At 36.1% G+C, this 23,391-nt stretch overlaps 1 long non-coding RNA gene across 1 annotated transcript; it reads right to left on the bottom strand.

Moving 5' to 3' along the window:
- Positions 1–1,323: 1,323 nt before the first annotated feature.
- Positions 1,324–22,711, bottom strand: LOC128246474 (uncharacterized). Its single transcript, XR_008263258.1, has 11 exons — positions 22,671–22,711; positions 16,067–16,122; positions 13,172–13,318; positions 12,071–12,259; positions 11,443–11,589; positions 11,057–11,252; positions 6,929–7,056; positions 5,675–5,787; positions 4,079–4,302; positions 3,072–3,194; positions 1,324–2,496 (listed from the first exon to the last, which is right to left on the bottom strand). It is a non-coding gene; the product is annotated as an uncharacterized LOC128246474 (long non-coding RNA).
- Between the last annotated feature and the right edge of the window lie 680 nt (positions 22,712–23,391).

The following is a 23,391-nucleotide window of genomic DNA, read 5'->3' on the forward strand; positions in this document are numbered from 1 at the left end:
TCTAACAATTAACATGTATAAGCAGATATAAAATGATCACTCTGTATGAATTAACGAAAAAATAAAATCTGCATTTTAATGGCCTTTTTTCATAACTGGAACGATTGCTGTGGGCCTCGAACTGACCAAATCAAAAATAGTCCCCACACTTTCTGGAAATTTCCCGCTTAAAAACCCAATCTTTAAGATAATATGAATAGTTTGTACATGAAACAAATAAAAACTGAAAGGTTCACTCAGTGATTCACTAAAGTAGGTCAAGCAGCAGAGTTAGTGTAAGTACGTGTAGTAAGTGCAGTGTAAGTAAGTGATAACAACAGCAAGTTGCAGTAATTCACTGACCGACTCATATAATGCAACTTTCAAATAGAAACATGCGCATTGTTTCTTCAATGAAAGCACATTTGTTTCTTTAAGTAAACTATAAATTATTTTAATGTACAAACCATTTTGATTTTTTTTTTTTAAATATAACTGTTTTTTTTTCTTTTAAAAAGTTGCAAGAAAGATTTGAAAATCTGTAGAGAAACCAGAAGTATTTGAAATGATAGGAAAAAGTCATAATTATTTAAATCTATTTAAAACCCCAACATGTATAACAGAATCAAGACTTGCTGAAGACACCAAGGCCACTACAATACAGACCATCTTAGAAATCAGAAACACTGAGAGAAGATAATGCATTGAAAGTTAAAAAAAAAGAAAACTGTCACATAGAATGTAAATAAAACATAAGATTGACAAATCAAAAACTGAAAGTTAACAACAACAACAACAGAATGTCACAAAAAATAAGACAAAACAAAATTCATGAATGTCACATCAGAAATAAGTCAAAACAAAATTTAAGAATGTCACATCACTTATAAATGAACTAAGAATGTCGCACCAAGGGCAGTGTGATAAATTAGTTTATAATGTCCAAATTTAGATACATTCGAATTGTATTAAAGTATTCAACCTCATTTCAATTTCCAGCGAGATCTGTTAATGGGCCGAATGTTCAGAAGTTGTTAATGCAAATAATGTGTTGAACGACTTTGTTGTTAACTTTTAAATGTGAATTATTTGAAGATGTGTGGTCATATATCTAACTGGAATGGGTCTTGTTTAATCAGAAGTCCAAATTCTTGTAAGAAATACTGCAGCTCACAAATGTATCACTTAAACTTCTACAGCAATAAGGATATCAAAGTTAACAATTATGACGTTAACAACGTTGTTAACTTTAACAAACTACTGAATAGGCCCAATGTATATCTTTGTTTGCCTCTTGGTCAGTGTTATGGACATTCTTGTATTTAATGCTCTAGTCGAAATCTCTCAAAATTCAAGTGTCTTCATTCCAAACATATGCAAAACAATTAACCAAAACAAAATGTCCATATTCCTAATAACTATATAACTAAGCACTACAAATCTAATTGCATATCTGTCTGCCGAAGAAAAGAGGAATGCTATGGGCAGGACCTTAATTCAAATATGTTTAAGTAAAAGGTGGATTTGGGTTAGAATGACAGTGGACAACAGGTCAGGGTGTGGGGCAGGACAAGGGAGTTCAGGACAATAAAGGTGGGTCAAGAAAAGGATTTGGTTCGAAAATGGCTGGACAGTAGACAGGGATGATTATGGGGAGGGATGGGGTAGAATGTTAGGAATACAGCGGCCCCTGATTTCAAACAAGGCATACACGATGGAGAGACAGCCAGGGAATAAGGCCAGATATAGGATGGACAGACAGATGTACAAATAGATGCATTTCATATTCAATTAAAATTAGAGTACGTTTACGTGCAAAAGTTACAAACGCACTGTTTTCTATCCAATAAAACTGAAGATAAGTGATATGACATCCAAATGTATTAACAATCACGCACGTATGTATGGGTAACCAATCAAAAATCCTCGGCCATTTTCCATCGAAAACAACCTCAGACGTATATGGCTGGTTTACAATGTCAGAACTAGGTACACTTTAACTACGCTGCATGGATCGCGTAGTAATTTCAATTAAGTTAAACTTAAACACTTAACTCTAGGAAATCTTAATTGTGTGTGCAATCATACACTTCACTGGCAATTAAATTAAACTGAGATATAAAAGCACGCCAAAACACTACATTTAATAAATAATATTACATAAAATTTTACGAACTAATTCTTCCCATGTGCTGGCAAACATGCGAGGTTGTTTTCAATAAGAAATGGCCGAGGAGTTCCGAATGATGGATAACACGTTTTTCCACTTGATAAGCGAGGCTAGTTCTTGAAGAGAAGGAATCATTTGCACTGAAATAACCACAAAATGTTCACTGTCTTGTAGTAGAATAGCTGCAGCAGTCAGAACAAGCATTTTGTTCGTCGTGTGACTGTTTAAATGCTGTTTTAAGTTCAAATGCATAATGATATACATTTTATTTCTCGATGGTGGGGGAGGGGTAGGCACTTCTCTGGTGTCTGCACTTGAATCGTTATCCTCGCCTTTTCTCCGTGATGCTGGAAATGTACGATACAAAAAGTAAGCATACAGTTTACACAAGAGGGTCGAAATAGCCATAATATTGCTCATTTGATTAAAATAAACAATATGTCAATGGTAAGGGTGTTGCTGTTAGTTAGGGAGTAAGTGGTTGCTAAGATATATGATGATTGATAAGGAGGTTGGTTATTGTAAAGGGAAATTAGTACTGTTCCTCAAGTCAAGTCAAGACATTGTAAGCCAGTTGTTCACATGGACAATGAATGTGATTGCAATGGCAGCAGATTACTGCCTTGACAATGGTTGCTTATGAAGTCATTGGTAGATATGGATGTAGGTTAAGTTGCTAATGAATAAATTAGAATTTAGAAAACACTATCGCTGGAAAAGGCAGTAATTGTAAAACAATGTGCTGGTAGTTGGTAAACGGTTTAGGGGCGGATCCTGTGAGGAACTGACGTTAAAGCGAAAACAGATATGCATGAAAGTATCAACTACCACTGACCTTGATCTAAAATTAGTTTATACTCTTAAATTGGATAAAGAACAATTTCTTCCAGGAAAAAGGTAATCATCATTCCTAGAATCTCACCAGTAGAAGGTCTTTCTTGGCCATATTTTGTGATTGGCGGGGGATTTCAACCGACGTCCCGAAGGGTGCTGGTCTCATGTCTGCTCTAGCACTGCTCTCTGAAATTTGACAGCACCCACCAGGCTGCAAGTAAAATATTAAAGGTTGTTTGTTGTAGTTTGCAACATACTTGGCTGTTTGTTGTAGTTTGTATAAGTCTGTTTGTCTCAACCTGGGTTCGATTCCTGGCCTCACTCAGGGTGCATGAGAGTTTAATTTGTTAACACCAAGCCAGGCAAGGTTTTCCATCAGTTCGCTGGTTCCCCCACAACGACACAAGACCACACTCTCGCGCTACATCATGTAAATGGGCATCGGTTTATTTAACTTTCTTCAAAATCATTGTAAAATAAAGTTAAAATTAACTTGCTTTTCGCTTTTTATCAAACTTTTTTTATTAACTTCTGCTAATCGAGTTTGTCACATGTCAGTACCGGCAAAATACTTAATAGTAAAGATCATCAGGATCTTGAGGCTTTATCAGTTGACCCGAAAATAAGTAAGATCGTCTACTGATGATAAAAGTGGGCACTGTTTTCGACTGTGAACCAAATCATAAACAAGTACATGATTAGAAACGATCATAATACTTCCGGTAAAATGACCATGACCTTGCCATTTGACTGCTTCCACAAATGTCTTTAAGATATTGAACATAATCAATGTGCATACCAACATTAAAGGCTATTCACCAAGTTGTTAAAAGTTATTGATCGGAACGCCAATACTTTTTATTGACACAATGCCTTTGACCATGACCGAATGACCCAAAATCTAGAACGGCATCTGTTACTAGAAAAGGCCAATGTGCAAGACACTACATCATGTCCTTTGAAAGGTATTGTTCGAAAACGAGTGTTATTCCGCAGACGACGTCGTCGTACAATGCAACCCCTATAATTATGTCAGTAATTCCACGCAGGCGTAACAGACACTAATATGATAACATTTATTGCAAAATGTATTACCTCCGTTCTGCAATGATAATGTAAAGGTGGTCTAGTGGAAGGTCTTGCAGGCTGGAACAGACTAAGATGATTGCCTATTCTTGAAGAGTACGCGTGTGACTTGCGCCGTGATGTACAAATGGTATGGGAGGAAGATCATGCAGGCTGGAAAAGACTAAGATGGTTGTGTATTCTTGAAGAGGACGCCGTGATGTACAAATGGTCTGCGAGGAAGGTCTTGCAGACTGGAACATGAACACGCAGAATGAGGGGGTATGTTGAATGGTTGATTTAACAGCCAAGTGGTTGGCCTCCATGGAAATATTTTTTACAATCTAAGTAAGGTCCACGACAAGAGACTACCTACCAAATATGAGGGTCTTGACCATGCAGGTCCAGAGAAAATGATGTACAGAGATATAACTATAGAAATATATAGAAATCCTGGGATTCCAAAGATGGGACCAGGGATATTATTTTAGCATGTTAACTTTATTTAAAACTTATGGTCTCTCGGGCTGTGCCACCTTTAATCCCAGGGACATTAGTTGAGCAATCTTGTTAAAGGATGGTGCTGAGTATCAAATATCATTGAATTAGCCCATGAGATTTAAGAGAATATGTTTTAAAGAGCCATCATAATATCAAGATTCTACATAACACATATCAAGGGTCTTGGGGTAGCGGTTTCATACCAGAATATTTTCAAGATTCCTTAAGTATGTATGTTACTTGTGAACCCCAGAGCATTATTCGTTCATACTTGTGAGAAAACCACTATATGATGCTACGTACACATTATCAAAGGTCTGAGGCTTGGTTTGAGATTTGAAGATTTTCCAAGTTCTTTTTATATATATATATTTTTTTATAGGAAACTTGTGACCTCCAAGGCAAGGGCCAGTTTTGACACAATAAAAAAAAGGCCATTTAAAAAAAAATAAACATGGAAGAGAGCCATCATATAATGTATACCAAATAACAAGATTATTGATTCAAAGAAAGGGTTAGGGTGGGCAAAGATTTCCATATATAAGTACATACTAAAACTGGTGACACAAAGGTTGGGGCAAGTTTTGACCCCTGGGGCATAATGTAGCAAATTTGTGGCCTCAGGCTCATGGCTAATGTTTTGATCTTGGGAAAATATTTCCAACAATCTTGGTCAAGGACCACTATATGTTGCTACATACAAATTATCAAGGGTCAGGCCCAGCTGTTACAGACAAGAGATTTAAAAGAGTTTTCAATACAGTTTTTTAAACAAGCAACACCAAGGGCATGGTCAATTTTGACCACAGAGTTTAATATGTTTTTTGTAGAGGACCACTTTCAGACAATGTTACACAACGTAGATCTAAGCTATAGGTTTTTCAGGTTTGGTCAGGAAGATTTTCTGAGCAATATGAGCTCTGCATGGAATTCATTTCTTTGATCAATTTTGACAGGGCACCACCAAAAGAACATTTCTGTGAAGTTTCATCGAAATTGTCGAAGTGGTTAAGCATGAGATATTGTTAACAGCAGGGGTTAATGCGGAATCTGAATTCATATAAGATTTTCCTATTGCCAATCTCTTTAGCAGGATGTACATTGAAAATAGTAAATGCAGCTCACCCATATTTGCATTGTGAGCAGACAGGTGTAGGGATTCAGAAGAAAGTAGTTCCACTGATTGGTTGAAGGCTGGACAATGTTTGATGCCTTTCTATGTCACACTGGACAAAGTCCTGTAAAACAAATTATCACAACAATCAATGAATTTAAGCATCCATAAGATTTGCAGTGGGAATCCATTGCTCTTGAAATGTGAATGGTTTTTTTTCACAATTAAGAAAACATGCACACTTATATTGGTACATGTATATTTATCGACTTAAATTGACATTACACACTGTGCATACTGATTACGTAACTGTCTTATACCAGAGCTGTCACAGGAGTGACGAATATACCCAAATGCCGCCTCAGGACACTGGAATGCCCATCTATTTCTTTGAGAAGAGGCCATAACTCTGAGGTAATTGTACACAGCATTCCCACCCATCATGCTTAACCAAACTGTGATCTTTAATTGAATCTCATTGAGTCAATTAGAAGTTAAGCTGCTGACAAGAAAATGTAACAAAGGGCAAGAAATTCGGTAACAAAGGGTGAGAAATTTGGTGAAAATAGAGTTTTGGTTCTTGCACACTGCACTTTCTCTCATTATGCTTAATTAAATTCCATCCTTTATTTTTCAAGTTATGCTTTGGGCAAGGAAAAATAACAAAGGGTAATAACTCTGTAATGAGCTGAAAAGAAGTTATGGTTCTTGTACACTGCACTTCTTATCATTTTGCTTTACCATTGTAAGAAGTTTAGTAAATTCCTTGGACTTGGCCCCATTACCCCTAAACTCAATAGGAGTCATCTACTGGTCTGCTGAGGCCATATCTTTATGTCAAGTTTAATTACCATCTCGGTCTAGGAATTGTTGAGTTATCACTCGGATAAGCTTTGGCCTACCGATGGATGGACGGAAGGACCGACCAACCGACAAAACATAGACTAAATCTAGGATTGCATTCTAATGGCAAGTTATGGATGTAATAGTAAAACATGCAACACCGCTAAACGTGAACTGCCAGACAGCTTTGAAAGTGAAATTTAAGGCCCTAGGGTGTGCCATGATTTACGATCGCTAGCCAACAGCAGGCATAATTGCGTATGCCAAGGCATTAACCTCCCTTCAACCAGATTTTGGCAGATTAGATGTCCTGAACATTTATCATCAATATATAGTTATATACTGATACACAATACACTGGCTTATATAACCTCGATTAATAGTGCATTTGTGTCACCAGTAATCACCTATCATGTACTCACTCTGCACTGTGCTGCGCTGTCAACGTCACTGTTCATCCTGCAAAAGATCTGGCCACTGGAATCATTGGAGAAAAGACGGAGGCATTGCCATTTTCAATGATGATGTTGGTCACCAAATTGAACAGCTTCTGAAAAAAAGTTGAAAATTGTTCTCATAGTACAAAGAATACAGACAAAAGGTTAATGGCAAACAACATCATAGCCACATGTTTCATTTTCAAATATATCACGCCTTTACCCATTGCGACCAAATTTGGTGATGATTGGACAGATGCTTAAATTGTTAATCAGACAACATACTGGACGCCTCCCGCCTACACCTATACATACACTATTTACATGCCACCATGAATAAACTAAGTTGTGGCCTCAAGTTACTGAGTAGGGGCCTTAAGATACTAAGTTGGGGCCTTAAATAGCTAAGAAGTGGCCTTAAGTAACTAGGTAGGGGCTTTAAGTAACTAAGTAGTGTCCTTAAGTAACTTAGTTGTGGCCTCAAAGTACTTAGTCGTTGTCAAAAGTAACTTAGTTGTGGCCTCAAAGTACTTAGTTGTAGCCTCAAGTTACTAAGTAGTGGCCTCAAAGTACTAAGTAGTGGCCTCAAGATACTAAGTTATAGCCTCAAGTTTCATTGTAGTTGCCTCCAATTACTAAGTAGTGGCCTCAAGGTACTAAGTAGTGGCCTCAAGATACTAAGTTATAGCCTCAAGTTTCATTGTAGTTGCCTCTAATTACTAAGTAGTGGCCACAAGGTTCTAAGTTATGGCCTCAAGTTACTAATAAGTTGCCTCAAGTTAATCAGCAGTGGCCTTAAGTTACTTAGTAATGGCCTTAAGTTACTTAGTAATGGCCTTTAGTTACTTAGTAATGGCCTTAAGTTACTTAGTAATGGCCTAAAAGTACTAAGTAGTGGCAACAAGTTACTTAGTTGTAGCTGAATCAAGTTGTGGCTTCAAGTTATTACTAAGTTGTGGCCACAATACAAATAAAGTGTTGCAGTTCTTACCTTTAAAATATTACATTGACAATGTTTCTGTCTTAAAATATTAATTTAGAGTATCTGCACATATACTAGCAATTTAGAGACTGTGAGGTATGATAATACAACAAGAAACAAACGACTATGTAAAATTTGTTCAATGACAGCAGTAGAAAGAGAATTTCACTTTTTGTGTGTATGCCCTGTATACAGGGACCTAAGGGAAAACTATTTTAGAACTTACTGTAGTAGTTGGTCTACATTAAACACGGCTGCAAAACAGTGGCTCTAGCTCTTTAAGGAGCTGTATATAAAAACAGAGTCAATGAAACTTCCCAGCTAGAGCAAAAGAACGGACATCATCATAAAACGTAAGTATGACTCGTTTTTTTATAAGCAAATAATTCATCCGATATCATTTCTGAACTTACTAGTGGTAGTGTAAATATCTGATTTCCGTAACTTGCATAAGAACTGCTTAATTCAAGAAAGATGACATCCTTAAAGGTGTATTGCCCATTTAGCAGTTTTTTTTATTCAATACAGGCAATAAGTGTCTGCCTTAATGATAAGCGAGTGCAAAAAGGACGTACTTGGCACAGACTGGTACTGATGTTTGAAACATAATTCTCCAAAACTGATCTTACTCAATTACATAGAATAAACCAGTCTAGTAATTCTGCCTGTCAAAAACATGCAGACAAATACTATCATTATCTGATGAAAACCTTTTTTCTTCTACATATAACTCTACTGAAAGAACTTAAAAAAGGTTAGTTTTCTAAAAATTAATTGCGGTATACTTATGAAAATTGTAATCAGTATCAATTTGACTACAAATCTGTAAATTCAAACATTGCTGCTTTATCTCAAATGCCCCATTACATGTTTTGAACACCAGTCAAAACAACCAGAAAACTAGAGGGTAAGGCGGCCCTCTATCACTCACCTGATTGAAAAAAATGGTTCTTAAGTTATTGATTGAACAACATACTAGACTCAGCTTGCCCGTATGTCACAAGTGAAACTATAATTTGTCCATTTTTTTTTTTTAAACAGGCATATAAAAACATGAAAAATTTACATTTGTGTAAAAAGTCACAAAGGGCAAGAACTCTTAGAAACTAAAAAGTTTGAGTTATAAAACTTGTCACAAAAAAGCACAATGTTACTGTGAATAAGTAAATGAAGTTTGAAGTTGATATCTTTATAAAGATTGTAAAACAATAAAATAATAAAAAAAAACAAGAGGGCCCTGAAGGCCCTGTATCGCTCACCTGATCCAATTCAAGTGTGAAATAAGTGTTTTCAGGGCGAGGGCAATTGTGACAAAACTCTTCGCTATCAGGCTTAGACCACAATTTTAAAGGATCATCTTCATTTCAGCTACTTTTGATCATAATTATAAGTTAAAATAAGATGGTTAATTGGTAATATGGGCTTTACTGCCTACCAATTCAGGTTATATGGTGCCAAACAAGACTAAAGTTTTGGGTTTCACATCTCATTCACATCCAAATATAATCATGAGGTAAGGAATCAAAACATTTATACCTGCTGGAATTAAAAAATATATTACTTAGATCCTTCCTAGTGACCAAGTTTTTTTTAATATCACGCATGATTTTTTTAATATCACAGATGACCCAGTTGCAAACCTTACCTTGCTGTAATAAGTACATTCTGACCAGGTTTTATATGGATAAAGTAGAACATATGGCCTAAACACTGTTTAAATGTTTTCTATGATTTGACTTCGTGACCTTGTTTTTGAACTCGGGATATGCAGTTTCAAACTTGAAAGACTTGATAAACACAAACATTCTGACATAGTTGACCTGGCGAGTTTCATAGTGATCAAAGAGAGAATGAAACCTTTACATTGTTTACAAAGTTTTTCTATGATTTGACCTAGTGGCCTGGTTTTTGACCTCTGATTACCCAGTTTCAAACTATACCTTAAGATCATCAAGAATAACATTCTGATCAAGTTCCATGAACATATGGTCATAAATGTGGCCTGTTTACATGCTTTTCCTATTATTTGACCTGGTGACCTAGTTTTTGACTGCACATGACCCAGATTCGACCTTGCCCTAGAGCTAATCAATATAAACATTCTGACTAAGTTTCATGAACATACAGTCATAAATGTGACCTCAAAGAGTGCTAACAAGCTTTTCCTATGATTTGACCTAATGACCTACTTTTTGACCACAAATGATCTGGATTCAAACTTGACTTAGAGATTATTAATATAAACATTCTGACCAACTTTCATGAAGATACAGTTATAAATGTGACCTCTAGAGTGTTAACAAGCTTTTCCTTAAATTTGCACATGACCCAGATTCAAATTTGACCTAGAGATTATCAATATTAACATTCTGACCAAGTTTCCTGAAGATACAGTCATAAATGTGACCTCTATAGTGTTAACCAGCTTTTCTTTTAATTTGACCTGGTGACCTAGTTTTTAACTCCAGATGACCCAATCTCGAACTCATCCAATGTTTTATTGAGGGTAACATTCTGACCAAGTTTCATTAAGATTTTGCCAAAATTGTGACCTCTAGAGTGTAAACAGTCACATTGTTGACGACGGACACAGGGCGATCACAATAGCTCACCTTGAGCACTTCGTGCTCTGGTGAGCTAAAAATAGAAATAGAAATAATTTTAAAAAATGTGAAAAATAATTTTGATAAATATGCCCAAATAAGGAACATTTCTGTGAAAATATTTTGAAACTGAGTCAATGGTTTCCCAAGGGAAGATTTTCAAAGATTTCCATAATATACATATATAGTGAAAACTAGCTCTGCCCTGGCAACCCTGTCATTTTTTATGAATCAACATGGGGAATTTGACAAAGGGTCAAATCCAGTCAGTGGTTTCTGAGAAGTAGATTTTTATTTTTTTTCCTTTTAATTGCAATGGCAACCAGAGTTGACGACGGACAAAGGACAATCTTCTATCACAATAGCTCACGCTGAGCACTTAGAGCACAGGTGAGCTTAAAATTGGAATAAAGAATCATTTATGTTTATTATGAATACCACAGCAGTCCTTTTGAAATATATACATAGCTAGCATACACATCTTTCATGCAACAATGCAAACACTTGAAGTCTGTCGATCAGTCTTACCACCACCCTCTTTCCTTTGTTGATGTCGCGCACATCGATTGTGATGTTCCATGATCTGATTTCTACTGCTACCAGACAACTTGTCATGCTAAAGTCACAGTTCTATTGTGATCGCCCTGTGTCTGTCGTCAACAATTTGACTGTTAACACTCTAGAGGTCACAGTTGTTCGCATTTTGCTTTCACAGCAAAAGGACCTGTTAAAGATATATAGTACTAATATATCTTAAAAGACTTACAATGCTTACTAAACAATTAAATTTCAATCTTTCTTAAACAAGGACAAAATACAACAGATGAATACCTGTTGACATTTAATCCTTATTATGCTTTTTTTTTAAGTTTAACAATATCTAACACATATTATACAAACAAAATTCAACATACTTGGATTGTTTCCGGCAAATTGATCCAAGTGAGCGGCTGGTTGAGGGTAATGAGACCAGTCTAAATTCTGATGGCAATCTGGCCAAACCGGTTGGGAGGGTGTAGCTGCTCACCAACGATACGGTATTGTACAAGTCAGCTGCAAGTCTGGGTTTAGCAAAAACAAACAGCAATTTTACTACTTCATGTGGGTTTAACATTGAAGAATATGTAGATTTCTAAAATATATTGCTGAATATGCTTAGCAGACTTCAGCTTAAATAATGTTTCTTAAATGTCTCAAAAGTGTTTTTTCAGATCAAAACAAAAAAAGAACTTTAGTCTATGTCAGCAACATCTTAATTTAGAATTGTTTTACTAAAGTGTAACTTATAGAAGAAGGCAGGACATGATAAAATGTTTAAGAATTGACACAAAAAAGAGTAAAAAAATAACAGCATGTTATGTTTCATCATTGAAAAAATACTTACATAAATGAACATGAAGCATATAACTTAGTAAATCAGATTCACATTCTCTATACTAAAGGGAGATTATCACCTGAGACGATGCAGAAAATTTAAAACAAATATTTTCAAAATATTTATAAAAAAAAGAAGAGTGATTCAAACATGGAAGATGTACTTACGACTGGGAGGTCACTGTTGATTGCGAGCACCTGTATAACTTGTACTGGCCCATGCCCCGGAGATGGCTGGCTCTGAAGCATGTGCACGAAAATAACGGGCCATTGAAGTTTTGTAATGATGAGTTACCACAACACGAGAGGCACTGGAATCAGCTGTGGAGCCAGGGTTGTCTCTCAACTATCATCATTCTACAGTTAAATAAACCTTCGTTTAGAATGGCAAACAATGCGTTATAATGAATATCTTTAATGAAAAGTGAATACAAAATATATATCTCCAACAACCCAAAGAGATATGATTAATTTGTCTTTGTTTGTTTACCAAAAGTTTTCATGGTAATTGTTTATAAGCATACTTTGAACTATTTTGATAATTACTGGGGTGCTTTTTGGCATCTTGTAGTTGCAATTAACATACAAGAATGGCCGATTTTGGTGATGACGAAAACTACCAAAAGGCAGTGTCGTCAAGCTCTGATAAAATTTTGGTGTCCGGGCATTCATGCGCCCAATATGGTTTATGAACAGGAAAATACAGGTTCCATCACCTTTACGTCTTTTTTTCAGACTCATAGTGGTTGTTCTTTTGAAAAAAGTAGTGCTTCAGTGTAGTTACCCGCATACATGTAGCCATAATAGGGCTCTGCTGAACTTCGCTCAGTTTAGAGCCAGTATTATATGAGACTCTATCATAGTTTTATACTCACTTTTATTTTTTCTCTCTTATAATTAAATTTTTAGTGGGACTCAGAGGCTTTAATGTTGAACCCTGTGTTCAAATTTAATTTCTTATTATGCCATTTCAATGGTCATAAACAATTAATGCAGGTTTTTTTTTTAAAGCATCGGTTGTTGATTGGCTTATACACACCCAATAATTGATCATAAAGGAAGTATCAAAATGGTTTTAATAAAAAGAACATTATGACAATGAACTTTTTTCATGAAACTTGATTAAAAGAACAATTAATGTTATGACCATGATTTATATAATACAGATTTCATAAGGCAGGGTGTGGTTTTAACCAGCAATGGATAATCAGAAAATCTTCATCAGGAAGCATTTACCTACTATAATAAGGATAGGTCCTGAAGACTTACCCAGCTCCATCCCAATTGCATTGTGTTGCCTTAGAGATACTGTGGGCTGTGTGGTAGCAGTCAGCTTTGCCACTGACCTGTACACTTGCCCTATAGTTGGCTGTCAAGAAGATGTCTAGCTATTTCTCTTGACACATACAGGTACACCTGAAAAAAGTAGCACTGAAAAGAGACCCTCTCTCCTCAATGAGAATCTCTCTGCAAAGAGATTGTCTCTCTGTGAACAGACAAATTTTCCATGAAGTGACAATCTACAAAAAGAGATACACTTTTAGAGTAACTCTTGTGCTGCAAAGAATAAGTCCCTAGTAACAGACACTAAATAGTCCCTAATAACAGACACCATATCACCACAGGTAACACTTAATTCAAACCCTTATAAAGGACACCATCTCCCCACAGGTAATGCTCGCTCCAAATAAGATTTTGTTTGAAACTTTAATTGAGATTCTCTTTCAGAGTAACCTTTGCGCTGCAAAGAATAAGTCCTAAATAGTGAGGACACCACATCTCTCCACAGGCAATACTCGCTCTAAATGAGATTCTCTTTCAGAGTAACCTTCGCGCTGCAAAGAATAAATCCTAAATAGAGGACACCACATCTCTCCACAGGCAATACTCGCTCTAAATGAGATTCTCTTTCAGAGTAACCTTCGCGCTGCAAAGAATCAGTCCTAAATAGAGGACACCACATCTCTCCACAGGCAATACTCGCTCTAAATGAGATTCTCTTTCAGAGTAACCTTCGCGCTGCAAAGAATCAGTCCTAAATAGAGGACACCACATCTCTCCACAGGCAATACTCGCTCTAAATGAGATTCTCTTTCAGAGTAACCTTCGCGCTGCAAAGAATCAGTCCTAAATAGAGGACACCACATCTCTCCACAGGCAATACTCGCTCTAAATGAGATTCTCTTTCAGAGTAACCTTCGCGCTGCAAAGAATCAGTCCTAAATAGAGGACACCACATCTCACCACAGGCAATACTCGCTCTAAATGAGATTCTCTTTCAGAGTAACCTTCGCGCTGCAAAGAATAAGTCCTAAATAGAGGACACCACATCTCTCCACAGGCAATACTCGCTCTAAATGAGATTCTCTTTCAGAGTAACCTTCGCGCTGCAAAGAATAAGTCCTAAATAGAGGACACCACATCTCTCCACAGGCAATACTCGCTCTAAATGAGATTCTCTTTCAGAGTAACCTTCGCGCTGCAAAGAATAAGTCCTAAATAGAGGACACCACATCTCTCCACAGGCAATACTCGCTCTAAATGAGATTCTCTTTCAGAGTAACCTTCGCGCTGCAAAGAATAAGTCCTAAATAGAGGACACCACATCTCTCCACAGACAATACTCGCTCTAAATGAGATTCTCTTTCAGAGTAACCTTCGCGCTGCAAAGAATCAGTCCTAAATAGAGGACACCACATCTCTCCACAGGCAATAATCGCTCTAAATGAGATTCTCTTTCAGAGTAACCTTCGCGCTGCAAAGAATCAGTCCTAAATAGAGGACACCACATCTCTCCACAGGCAATAATCGCTCTAAATGAGATTCTCTTTCAGAGTAACCTTCGCGCTGCAAAGAATCAGTCCTAAATAGAGGACACCACATCTCTCCACAGGCAATACTCGCTCTAAATGAGATTCTCTTTCAGAGTAACCTTCGCGCTGCAAAGAATCAGTCCTAAATAGAGGACACCACATCTCTCCACAGGCAATACTCGCTCTAAATGAGATTCTCTTTCAGAGTAACCTTCGCGCTGCAAAGAATCAGTCCTAAATAGAGGACACCACATCTCTCCACAGGCAATACTCGCTCTAAATGAGATTCTCTTTCAGAGTAACCTTCCCGCTGCAAAGAATAAGTCCTAAATAGAGGACACCACATCTCTCCACAGGCAATACTCGCTCTAAATGAGATTCTCTTTCAGAGTAACCTTCGCGCTGCAAAGAATCAGTCCTAAATAGAGGACACCACATCTCTCCACAGGCAATACTCGCTCTAAATGAGATTCTCTTTCAGAGTAACCTTCGCGCTGCAAAGAATCAGTCCTAAATAGAGGACACCACATCTCTCCACAGGCAATACTCGCTCTAAATGAGATTCTCTTTCAGAGTAACCTTCGCGCTGCAAAGAATAAGTCCTAAATAGAGGACACCACATCTCTCCACAGGCAATACTCGCTCTAAATCAGATTCTCTTTCAGAGTAACCTTCGCGCTGCAAAGAATAAGTCCTAAATAGAGGACACCACATCTCTCCACAGGCAATACTCGCTCTAAATGAGATTCTCTTTCAGAGTAACCTTCGCGCTGCAAAGAATAAGTCCTAAATAGAGGACACCACATCTCTCCACAGGCAATACTCGCTCTAAATCAGATTCTCTTTCAGAGTAACCTTCGCGCTGCAAAGAATAAGTCCTAAATAGAGGACACCACATCTCTCCACAGGCAATACTCGCTCTAAATGAGATTCTCTTTCAGAGTAACCTTCGCGCTGCAAAGAATAAGTCCTAAATAGAGGACACCACATCTCTCCACAGGCAATACTCGCTCTAAATGAGATTCTCTTTCAGAGTAACCTTCGCGCTGCAAAGAATAAGTCCTAAATAGAGGACACCACATCTCTCCACAGGCAATACTCGCTCTAAATGAGATTCTCTTTCAGAGTAACCTTCGCGCTGCAAAGAATAAGTCCTAAATAGAGGACACCACATCTCTCCACAGGCAATACTCGCTCTAAATGAGATTCTCTTTCAGAGTAACCTTCGCGCTGCGAAGGACCAGTCCTAAATAGAAGACACCATCTCTCCAAATGCTCGCTCCAAAAAAGACTCATTATAAAAAGAAACTCACTCCTCAAAGAGGCACTCTCTCTGCAAAGAGAAACTCACAGTAATTTTCTGCTCCAACAAAGTGTATCAGTGCCATTCTGTTTGATGTCTTCCACCTGTTAAAAAATAATACTACATTTTTAATGAAATTTGTCAGCTGTTAATGTACAATAAAACAATCGAGCTGTTTAGTTTTTTCCTGAATTTTAGTCTAGGCAACTTTAAAGTCCTTGATCTAACAAGTGGGCCATGCATGATGGCCCTAATCCTCTCACCTCATTGAAAGTTTAAAACCAGAGGTTTTTTTTCTGAGAATGAATGAGTTTATGGCAATGCAACTTGGGATTAAACTATCATCCAGTATTGTTACATGTTTTAGTGGTTAATGTCATCAAAGCACAACATTGATATTTGTTTGCAAAACTGTACACATGATCTAAATTTCATTGCTGAAGCTTAATTCAAAAATAAGGAAGTAGGTCAAAAAGTGACAGCAGGTTTTTTAGGGGGCATTTTGGGAATATGACCTATACCCGCAAGATTTCGCACAATTTGGAAAAAATCAGGAACTTCTTCATAAAAAATGACAAAGAATATAATCTATATAATACTTCAATTAATAAAATTTGCATTTTCAACAAAATATGTAAAGACTCCCTTAACACCAGATTTCACAGCCTAATCCCTTTGTTTTAACTCTTTGTCAAATGTTTGATCAGAGATTGGTCCACTTGAACAAAATTGCATAAAAAAAATCTCAATTAGATTAGTTTTGTCAGTTTTTCAGATAGTAATTTCACATTTTCCATGAAATGATCGAATTCAAAAGACACTATCTTTCAGTAAAGGCTATTACATGGCTTGTGTTGTTTTTTTAATTTGAAAACATGTTTTGCTGGTAGAAAACTCTAAAGGTTAAAACTCTACTTTAAGAACATCCATTTGCAGTTATTATAAAATAAATAACGCCTTAATTGTTTTGTTTTTTTATCAAATAGACATTAAAGTATTAGTAAGTAAGATAGAGTGCTAAGACCTTGTGATTAGACAGGCTTCTTAGATATCGGGACCCGGATATTATATTAGGCCACAACAAATTGATCATTTAATCGTCAGAATATGCCGCACCTAAAATTCGAAAAAATAAATAAAAAACTTTATTGCACCCGCACTTATTATTTGGCCGCGCAGATTTTTTTTGTATAATTCTGAATTTCCCCTAATTTCTAAATTACTTTTACTTAAATGTAAACCTGCAATGTCGGCTTCATCTTTTTATGAAGGTATTTCATGCTTTTCATTTTTCACGAGTCTGTCTTTGGACAAAATCAGGTCCGGGTAACCGCAAAACAGCTTATATTTGTTGACAGTCTTTTTTGCTCTGCATATTTTGCAGGACGCACCGTTGGTATTCATTTCAGGTATAAATTTTCAGTTCACTAAATCAGTTTTCGTTATGCAAAATACACATTTTAAATGTAAATCAGTGCGATAGTCAATGGATTATAGTCTTCAGTAAACAACAGCAGTTTGACACAGCGTCAAAGGCAATAATTATCTAAGGCCACACCAAATTGATATTTCGTTCCGCGGATTTACCGCCCCTTTTTTTTGAAAATGTAAAAAAATTATTTTTATTTTTTTTGTGCGCCCGCACCTCCATTTTGATCGCCAAGTAGATTTTTTTCAGATAATAATTTATTTAAAGGCTAAAAATAATCAAGTATAATTTTTCTACGCTAGTTTAAAATTCGTGTTTTTGTAAAGGGAAGTTACCGATGCGTAGTGTTTTTGTACTGTATATCGATCGGTTTAGCATTGGTTTCAATAAATTCAATCAAAATGGCGGCTTCCGGTATAAACAATGTGGCTCGAAATTAAATCTTATTTTTTAAAATAAATCTGTTTTAAGCATGCTTGAAGTCATTGTTGATCGTCTCATGCACTAAAGGATCATTATTTAAAGCAATCATTATGCAATAAAGCATGTGTATCTAAGACTGGTAGCGATTATATTGCGTAATTAGTGACTCGTTTTGAATGGAAATCGGACAGGTCAACTTAACTGGAACATGAGTCATTGTTTGGTCCAAATTGATGTATCAAGCTCATTTTTTATCAAATTCTGACAAAACAACAGTTATGAACAAATATCTTTTCACCAATAGCGATATAAACACTGGTCTGGATATACCTTAACATAAGTAAGCGACTAAGTTTATCACCTTATATTTTGTTTTTATTTGCAGCATAATCCGGGATTGTAATATACTTGTCAATTGTAACCACTGCCCCGCCCACCCCTCGCCCTTGTTCCAAGGGTATACCGGGGACAGCAGAGGCAATGGGCTGTGTTTTTACCTTTCAGGTGGCCTCGCAGTGCCTAGTGAATGTGGTTTTGTCTTCATATTGAAAATAGTCGGGAATGGGCCTCACATAGGTATTCGGGGTTGCGGGGCCATTTGGCAGGGATTTTACCAGCAGTGTGTCCCTGCAGGTCGGGTATTTTACCCAGGTTTTGAGAGACTGGAAGTCAATGTCCCCGCTATTCCGACTTCTGGACTCAATAACCCCAAAAAGTACTCTGAAAAATACCCTTGTTCTTTTTGTTTTAATAAGCACATGTCATTGCATTTCCTGTGATAATAAAAACAAAATTTAGTCTATGTTATATGGAGTCTGATGTTTGATGATGACTGTGTAAGTGATCATTTTTTACAAATCCCAAATCAATCCTAAGTTATGTCTAAATACAGTTGTATATGATGTTAAACTGATTCAGGTAGATTTATATAAGTCTTTTCAAACTTTTTTCTAAAAGCAGGGTTATTTATTATTATGAATGATCGTCATATTAAAGTACGTTTTAATTATATAAGACATTAGATTTATCGATATAATGTTTGTACTAAACACGGATGAATAAATAGTATGTATTCCGACATTTTCCCAATTTCCATTAGAGGTTCAGTTCAAGATGGCATTAAAAATTGGGTTTAAGGGCAATTATTTTGAACAATCTTTCTTATTTATATTGAATATAAGGAAAAATATATTTTTTGCTCTTCGCTCACTTCGGTTTTTATGAAAACTGAAAAACTTTTATTTTTATTCTTTTTTGCTCGCTCGCTCCAATTTTTTTGGGCAAAAATCCGAGGAACTAAACATGAATTTGGTGTGGCCTAAGTGTGTTTTAAGTAATTCATTGTTTTGTACTCAAAATTTAGTGCTAAATAAAATAAAATCAGATTTTGGGTACAAAACTTTTATTCAAATACACGCCAGACACACGACTTACAACCATTGAAAAGGTTTTCATGAGTTTTTTTTTTTTTTATTCTAAAATGCATTTCTAAGTATTCATACACTCTTTAAGTGTTATGAACTGATAAAAAAGTAGGACTTGTAAATGTTTTACAAACAGTCTGTATTTACACATATAGTATTATAATAACATAGTAAACATCAGTAAAATTAGAAAATAAAACCTATAAGTATAAGGACTGTTTTAATTTTCTAAATTCTTTGTTCTGATGCACCAGTCAATTGTAGTCCAAATAATTGTACGTTTACGGACTTTTTTACGATTTTTGATATGGCAAATCCTTCACGTACAAATTGTAGTAGTATCAAAAGTGAGTAGTTATTCCGATCGGGATTCCGGGTTAAAGCATTTAACTTCTAAAAAATATCATAAAAACAAGAAATATTACCAGATTATGTTATTTTATATCAGTTCCATACATAAAAAGGTCATATCCTACTAATAATTATGAGTTTGACGTGTTTTTTTCATTTCTTGCTGTCAAAACATAGCAATATATACATGAAGGGCACCTGCAAGGCTTCACCTGGGCACAATTTTTAAATAATCGGAACATTTCGGCCTGATGGCCGAGTTGTTACGATTGTATTTACGAGGTCTATCTCGAAGCTGGTCGGAGGTGGCCGAGTTATTACGATTGGGTCGAGTTGTTTCGCTTGGCATAATTGTTGTCTGTGTCAGTCAACTTTCGTTTTATTGGAAAGGTAAACAATGTGTTTTAATGCATTAAATGCTTGTTTTGTGCAAAATAACTATTCACTTACGTGGTATAAATGAATATAAACCTTTATGATCAATTTAAACCATAAAATACTTCACTTAATACAATTTCAATTATTTTCAAAACACCCCCGTTTTTTTGCACAAACCTGTTAATAAGACGTTAGGGATTGGAAGAATCCTGTATAACCCGTCTATAATTTTAGACTACAGTCAATCGTAGCGTGTCCCCCCAGGTCCAGGGGTATACCCCGATAGCCGGGGGAAATGGGTTGTGTTTTTAAATAATTGAAGCAGTACCAAACAAATATGCAAATGTGGCACTGGTCATTGTATTAAGTGCAGGTGTTGAATTAAAGATGTTTCCATTTCAAGACCTCACCATGTCAGACCTGATGAACCTATGGTTTATAGGTCTGTGCCTTGAAAAAGAATAACATGACCACCTCCATAGCTTCAATGCCTGTAAGAACTTAATAGCAGAGACTTTCAGTCCAGCCAAGCCCAGGCAAAGTCCCCGCCCTGCGGGACCAAATGCTTGTGAAAACAAAACTGAATGTCCATGCACCCAATTAGGGACTCTACATAAGGCCCATTCCACAGTATATTTGGCTGGAAGACAATACCATCTCAGTCACCCGACACTGCGGGGCCCCCTTGAAGGTAGTCATTCTAAAATGCCATCCATGCTTCTTTTTTTAATGATGGTTAGCCTGGCGTTTTTGTTGATACCAAACCAGTTTCAGTTTTGGTTTCAATGGTTTCAGCAGTTACAAAACCGATTTTGATAGTTTTGCTTGAAGTAACAAATGCATGGTTTTGTGTACATTTTCAACAATATGGCGGAGCTACTGTACAGTACACTCAACGAGTTAGACCCACTTTCCATTTCCCTCCACGGATTTTTGCTATCGCGGCCAACACAATGATTTTATTGACTGTCCGCGTTCCTTAGAGTTTGAATTTAAGGCCCTCGGAGGGTGATCAGTCGACCGAAGAATAATGAACTCGGAGGGGTTAACTCCGCGAAACTCTGCGGACACTAGATAAGAATCTATGCTAAAGTTATATATATTTTATTAAAATTTTCAACCGATTACGACGGCTCCAGTAAATTGCTATTATTCTTTTTCCTCTGCCTGTTTTGCATGAAGTTAGCTTACCACAAGAATGCAGTCGTATTTCACTAGTTGCATATGCATCTTATAAACTTGTTTTTGCTAATGACTGATAAACACATTTCTTCCGAGAAATTCTAGAGGTTACACATTTTCAGAAAATCAGGTCAAACACGCGTTCAAAGTTCACAGCGCATGGTTTTGAAGGCCTTCTTGCCTCGTTTTCTGTGGAAAATTCCATGAAACGTCATAGCTATTTTTAACCACCAATAATAAATAGTATATTCTACATTATTGTATTGATCACGCGCTTGACGTCAGAGGTCATGGTTCAGAATCGTGTAAATAGTCAGCTGCTTTATGATGCAAAAACTTAGTGGATATACTTTAATGATTCAATGTTTATAATTCAAGACAATATTTAATTGGCGTTTACGGACATTAATACAAAGTAAACGTTGGTACATGTAAGAATCTTTTACGCTTAACAATGTGCATAAGCATAAAAATAAATAATTTCTAAACAAGAATGATTTCTTGCTTATCTGATAAGACTTGGAGTTCCGCCGCAGGAACATAAAATCGGACGATTCTCAACGCTATCGTTCATATTAAATTTGAGTTCAACCCCTTGTCTATATAATATATATAAGAATTATTTTTTTCGAGAGAAACCCCAGCTGTGATCGAAACCCCTACCGGAGGCGGTTTCATCGGTTCGTTCCATCCGAAAACTAGTTCCTTCGAGGAAAGACAAAAATAAACTCGATGTTTGTTTTTCGCAATTATAGTGGTGTTAATCATTCAATTACAACAAACAAAGTGGTTGGTGTTCAAATTTATAATACTTCATCGAACTGGATACATGTAATCGTACAACATTACACGCATAGTGATATTTACTGAGGTAATTTCATATATTGGATTTTTGCGAACGTGTGTCCAAATGCGATGATATATGGATATTTATGGATAATTTAATACTCTGTTGATTTCAGTCTTTTAAAAGTCGTTTGTATATTGACATAAGTCATTTTATTTATAACAAAAACATTAATTTAACTGTAAACATTGTTTACTTCATTTTTTGGAGGATTGCAAAATTTGAGTTCAACCCCTTGTCTATATATATATATATAAGATTTTTTTTTTCGAGAGAGAATTACCCCTGTGGTTTCGATAGTTTCAAAAACTGGTTTCGGTTTTCATTAAAAAACGATTGAAACTGGTTTTGGTTTAATTTGAAACTTTTACAACAAATATACAGTTCGTGAAACCGATATAAAACCGAAACCAGTTTATTACCAACAAAAACGCCCTTAGAATGACTAACCTCGAAGGTAAAAAACATTTCCAAGAAAAGTGACCACCATGTAGACAACAAATCGAATAAACACAGCTAAATACATCAAACGAACACCAAGAAATGTCAACAAACATGTGAATAAGATTCTTTATCAAAAGATTTGCAAGGAGTTAATATATAAGAATATTTACACACCTTCGAGACTTCGAGGCGTTTCCGCCAGGCGCCAATATTTGCTTCCATCAATAGTTAAAACGTCCCATAAAACGTCCATATATGCAAACGGTTAAAACCAGACTGGTACGCTACCAATCTTCTACGCAGTAATCTCCCCTGACTTGCAGAATAGATCTCTGTCAGTATCTCGATTCCAGCTATGTAAACCGTTTTTTTTAATGGTTTATTTTTTTTTTCTATTTTCATTCTTTTTCGAATTTCAAATATTCAAGGTGCATTGAGTTTTAAAGGTAATATATGATAAGATAAGTATTAAAGTTTGTTATATTTCGAGTCGACAAAGTATGATACAAATAACATACATATAGTCTCGTGGCGCTTTTTTATCCGTCTTTATTTTAACGTCATGTAGATATATAACAGATGTAAAATGGCTATAAAAATAGAATGAATGGTTAAGATGAAATGAACAGTCACAACATAAATTGCAAACACATGTCTGTAAGTGAAGTATTGGTATATGAGTGTAACTGTTATCCCATGCAAAATGCATTATACAAAATAGTCCTTAGTGATGGCTTCGAAAGCAGTTAGCATTTTATTCAATCTTTGAATAATTAAGTGCTTTCGAAAAAAAGAGAGAAAAATAGTAAGATAATGTTTAGGTAGAAGGGAAGAAAGGAGGCATTTATGCATTTTAAGTAGTGATTCGGCAGAGGCCATATGTTTCCATGGACGT

This window comes from Mya arenaria, chromosome 9, assembly GCF_026914265.1.
Source record: "Mya arenaria isolate MELC-2E11 chromosome 9, ASM2691426v1".
In the NCBI taxonomy this organism is placed as follows: Eukaryota; Metazoa; Mollusca; class Bivalvia; order Myida; family Myidae; genus Mya; species Mya arenaria.